Consider the following 5,793-nt stretch of genomic DNA (forward strand, 5'->3'; position numbering starts at 1 on the left):
CAAGAGCAAAGAAACAAAGACTAACTCCGACAACCCTACCACCCAACAAAAAATAGAAACCTGTTAGTAGCATTGCCGAATTCTAACCAAAGCCAACCACCATGTCAGTAGCTACAACCCTTACCACTTCTAATCAGATGCATCTCCGGCAATGCCACCAAATCAGCCCTACAAACTCAAATTGACATCTTTCTTTTTCCTCTTATCCACCATAGGGTAAAAACCGTAAATCCAATAGACCAAACCTAATAAACCCACCCAAATCATTTAAAACAACCGGTAAATAAAACACCAAATACCTTGTGGAACCTAATTCTCTTTTGAGGCATTGTATTAGTCTTGGTGGATGTGTTTTGCCGCCGACACAATTTTATTTATACAAAAAAATAATATTTAGGTATTGAAATAAAGCTAAAAGATGACATAAAAAAAACACTCATGATAAATGTGCAACAACGCTAATTGAAATTAAGACAACAATGTTTATTTTTTAACAATAGACGCTACCCATAATCGAAGAGACAACGATGAATAAAATTATACAGTGAAAATCTATTTTTGACCTTTGGATGCCACCACACATACTGCCTAAAGCGCAAGGTGGCCCCAACATGCCAATAAGTTTTTTTAAATTTCGAAATGCTAAAAGACCCTAATACCCCTGACCTTAATTACTTATATTTTGTGGATTCAAGGGAACATGTATAATTTGGTTGTTTATAAAAAAAATAAAAATATTGAGATACCCTTGCCACAACTATGCTAGCTCTTTTTTCCTCGGGAGTACTTTTGTCTTATAAACCATGTGAAAATACAAAAACACCCTTACCTCCGAGGCAAAATGTGTTTTGTTTTTAAGGCCATAGACTTCACTTGACTATTGTAATGAATTGATTGTTTATATAGCTAACAGGGAAACCCTTTCCTTTTTTTTTTTTATTTTTTTTTGAGTTTCATATTATTATTATTATTATTAGCACCACCACCACCACACGACTACTATCATCATTTTCATTACCACCACCATGATTATTGTTGTTGTTGTTGTTGTTATAATAATAATTATTATTGAAATAATAAAAAACATAAACTTGATTTGAAGACTATTATTATTATTATTATTATAACCATCACCCACCACCGCCATCATAACTATCACCATGTCTTCTCATTAGTAAATTTTCTCTTACCATTCGATTATATTCGTATTTTGTTTTCTTGATAATGACGTACACTACCTAAATTCTATTTGTAAATAACTATACTATCTATTCTTTTTCAAGATCATTCCTATTATATTCTTATTATCTATTTAATATATTTCTAATATATATTTAATTACCAGGATTACATCTAATACATTTAATTTATATACTATTTTTATATATTTGGTTTTTTATTCCATTTTATTTTAATAGAATTCAAATTATTAGACTTTCTATCATTGATCTTCTAGAAACAAAGCAAAAGGCAGTGAAAAATAGAGTGCATAAAGAACATAGATTCTTTTCTATGAAGAAGCAATTGTTCTACAAATATACAATTCCTTATGACTCTCACACACAACAATATATAAACTTCAATAACAAGTTAACCCGCAAAAGTGTATGTACTATCACAAAATAGTCATCCAGCAACTTGCTATTTGAGGTGGCCATCAACAGTGAAGATGGTCCTGGTTGGTTGATGTGGACACTGAACAAGTGAAATAGAGACTTCCAACCCGGCCCATTTAGGAAGCCATAAGAGTGAGGACTAGGCCTGACAATAGTTAAGTTTAAGCAACCCACCGAGATCGAGAAAGTTGATGATTCCAAGAGGTAGTAATTGAAGACAACAACCTAATAAAAAATTAACCAAATTGGTTGATCTATGTGATAAAAATATTCACAAAGTACAACACGTAGATTGAGCACTTTCGAAAAAGAAAAGAGTAATCAGGTTTCCTTTCATCTTTTGAGGGTCAGGAGGGATGAAGAAAATAGAATACAAACATTGTATGGCTGCAAATATAAAGCACTTCTCTCATGAAGAAAATGTAACATTGATTCAGGGGTCATTGTATAAAGCATTTTGCAGTTATTTAAAATAACATAGCAACATGGAAATACCAATCAAATTTTTCCTCTTACAGAATTCTCTCATGACTCACATTCAACAATAAATAAACTTTAATAACAAGCTAACCCACAAAAGTGTATAATCCATTTACTATCACAAAATAGCCATGGCAGCAACTTGTTATTTAAGGCGGCCATCAACAGTAAAGATGGTCCTGGTTGGTTGATATGGCACTGAACAAGTGAAATAGAGAATTCCAACCCAACCCATTTAGGAAGCCATGCGAGTGAGGACTACGCCTGACAACAATTAAGTTTAAGTGACCCGCCAAGATTGATAAAGTTGGTGATTCCAAGAGGTAGTAAGTGAAGACAACAGCTTAATAAAAAATTAACCAAATTAGTTGATCTATGTGATAAAAATATTTACAAATAAAAACTCATAGATTGAGCACTTGCGAATAAGAAAAGAGTAATCAGGTTTCTCATCTTCTAAGGGTCGAGAGGGATGAAGAAAATAGAAATAAAAATTGTATGGCTGCAAATATAGAGCACTTCTCTGCCCCCCCCCCCTCCCAGTTCTTATGTAAAGCATTACAATGTTTTTAATTTCATGCATAAACGGAAGGATAGTGGCAGAATCCTAGATTGTTCCCAATCGATGGTGGCCACAGTTAAACTTTCTGAACTACTCAAATAAAATTATGCCACATGATAGAACAACTAACTCAAAAGAAATTATGGAGCATTGTGTGATAAAATTTGTAAAGATGAAGATAAGCTGATATGTTAGAAGAAGGAAAAAAACAAAAATAAAAATCAAGATCCTTCACCTTTTGTAATACGATGTGACCCATTATTCACTCCATACCTCATAAAAGAAAATAAAGTAGGTTATGAAGTATTACCAGGATGTAATTGTCAGAATTATCAACACAATCTCAACAAAAGCAAATAAAACTTGATGCCCTGCACCTTCCTATTAAAAAACAACAATCATTAGAATACAAACTTAAAATTGTGACATTGAGAAAATACCTCAATCTCATAGATTGGAAATGAGATAGTGTATGATGAAACATACATGGTATTGTTGATGCCTGTCATCATTGCTAGGTTTTGGAAGAGATCACTCAATACAAAATGAATGGCTACTAAAGAAACGAAGTGTAAGGCCATAACAGAATTTTGATATCAATTAACTCCAATAAAAGTTTATTGAAAAGGACACCAACAAAAAAAAAAAATCAAGGACATGATCACTCACAATGAAAAAAATAATTCTTGCCAGGTCCGTTAGCTCCAACTGCAGAAGACACTTCTAAAAGAAAGCACAGGGTAGCCCACTTTAAATGGATCAAGTTCAAGTCAAATAAATTGACGAAACAAAGAAAGCACAAAAGAAAATTAATAAATTAATCAATATCCAATCGGTTGCTTAAAACAAGGAACTGCAACAAAGAAATGCATCTCTCATCCCTATCTTGATCCTCACTCCCCCACTTTTAACTCCAATGAGGTGCTCTATTCAGCCTCCCAACATCTTTGAACATTTAACTCTCTATACAATGTTAACATTTCCATACTTTCATGATTTCAAAAGGATTCCACACAAACACATGTATGATGACAAAGTGATAATATAATATTAAATGACAAATTTATGAAACTACCATCCTTTGTCAGCATGAATCTCGGTGCCCTAGATTACAAGATGGACAATTTGATTATGCACTAAGGTCTTGTGAATATTGTACTCTTGCAGTGCATGCCGTATGTAACTTGGCTTCTTATCCTCACTCCATTGAACATTCAAACGATCTAGCTCCACCAAATCACAAGCCCGCCGGAAATTTGTCACTTCAAATCACTGCAAAAGGATGTGCTTTTACAACTGCCAATATTGGCAGCAAAACGGTTATCCATACTTTTGTCATGGTAAATATGAATTTTCATCAAACAGAGGTTAATGTTTCTATCATCAAATGAAACTATTTGCCGATGTTCGGGCCTTGTAAACCTCTCTAAATCCTCCTTTCCCAAGAAGGTTTAAAGGGGCATATTGATTATTTAAAATTTGAAAATTATTAAAACGTGAATCATCCTCATCTCGTATCCTTTTCAATTCACGTATAAGCCATCTCTCTCATGCAAAATTTCCCCTTCCTCCTACTGAGAATCAACAATTCAATAACAAGGGACACATGTATAATGGAGCACTTGCAACTTTTGCAATACTTGCAAAATGCAACATCATCACCATAAAGAATGACTTACACGCTTGATGCTCACCAGACGAGATTTAGAAATCTCATCTTGGATGAGAAAATCTTCTTCTTGTGCTCTAGATTCTGCATCTGTACCATCACCTTTGTCTTCATAGCAACAGAAACTAATGTTAATACTCAGAAAGTAAATAAATCACAAATAACAAATTGACATTGTAAAAGCATGAGGAATAATTCTTTTCTTTTTATTTACTCATTTTCAGAGATAAGTAATATTATTTTTCTGGGGTTCGAGGCCAGGACACATCAATGCAACATCAATCTATCACCTCTAGTGCAACGGGTGGCAATAATAAACGATAATAAACTATTTTCTTCCAAATCATCACACACCTAAGTTAGCAACAAATATACAAAAACTTTTGGGGCAATATATTACCAGACACCCATTAGCATATAGGCATGCATGACAGCAAGCAAGAGGCCTATCAGAAAGCACATCATAAATATGAAAGTAGCTTGGAAGGCCACAAAAGCTTCATGTGAAACAGAACAAATACCTGTTAAGGATACTCTACAGTTGCTTCTCAACAAGGTTGAGATATCTTACCTCAATGCGATCTATTCTAAATTTAATAAGCTCCTCTTTAAGATCTTTTATTTCTTAGTTCAGTTGGGATAGTTCATGTTTTTCCTGTGGTGTTAGTAATCAATGAGCTCTAAGCCCACCTCACCTTGTTTCGTGGTCACACTGGCTTTAAGCTGATCTATTTGACTAGTGACATCTACAAGAGATTTTTCCTATAAATAGGACCCAATGGCAGAGGAATAACAACACTTGTGTTCTGAGCTTATCAAAGTCAACAGTAAGTTCACTTTCCTTTTTCCATAATGATCTACAGAACCAGAAAAGTCTAGTCAAACTATGCTATTTCAATAAGCCTGACCAAAATAAAAAGAGAAAACGATACCTACTTCCGCTCATCCTGTAGCTTGTTTATCTGTGCTTTATGACTATTGAATCCTTCACGAGACTAGAAAAAGATGATTTCAGCTCTGCAGCTCTCAACATAGGCATTTCACTCTTTGAAGTCTGCATTCAGCCTATAATTTTCTTCCTAAAGTTTGCCCTCAGGATACACACAAGTAGCTGACTTATTTAACATCAAAACATCATAATATAAAGGAAATGGCAAGAGAGGCATGAGGACTTGCAATAACAGAGTTAAGAAGTTCAATTGCATACGCATACCAAGTAACAAAACATCTTTATCTAATTTCAACTAATCCATACATGTACACATAAAACTTGAACACAGATAATTCATCATAAAACTAGAAATTCTCAAAGGGTCTTGTTTTTAGTTTAATGGCGGGCATCTACTAGTTACTAATTTATAGACCTTCAATAAATCCCAAACATTTATAGCCAGTACAACATCTGTAAAAGGTAAAAAACTTATCATCGAAGTGTCCAGTTAACGTGGAAAAGAAAAATCAATTAT

The 5,793-nt window shown here is 33.8% G+C and overlaps 1 long non-coding RNA gene across 6 annotated transcripts; it reads right to left on the reverse strand.

Annotated features, from left to right (window-relative positions):
* Positions 1–1,490: 1,490 nt before the first annotated feature.
* Positions 1,491–5,593, reverse strand: LOC118033105 (uncharacterized). Of its 6 annotated transcripts, none has more exons than XR_004684782.2 (5): positions 5,264–5,593; positions 3,328–4,435; positions 3,145–3,214; positions 2,969–3,039; positions 1,491–1,841 (listed from the first exon to the last, which is right to left on the reverse strand). It is a non-coding gene; the product is annotated as an uncharacterized lncRNA (long non-coding RNA). The 6 variants fall into 6 exon arrangements; XR_004684779.2 differs by having other exon boundaries at positions 3,328–5,184; XR_004684781.2 differs by having other exon boundaries at positions 5,260–5,593.
* Between the last annotated feature and the right edge of the window lie 200 nt (positions 5,594–5,793).

Source organism: Populus alba, chromosome 11 (assembly GCF_005239225.2).
Source record: "Populus alba chromosome 11, ASM523922v2, whole genome shotgun sequence".
Lineage (NCBI taxonomy): Eukaryota > Viridiplantae > Streptophyta > Magnoliopsida > Malpighiales > Salicaceae > Populus > Populus alba.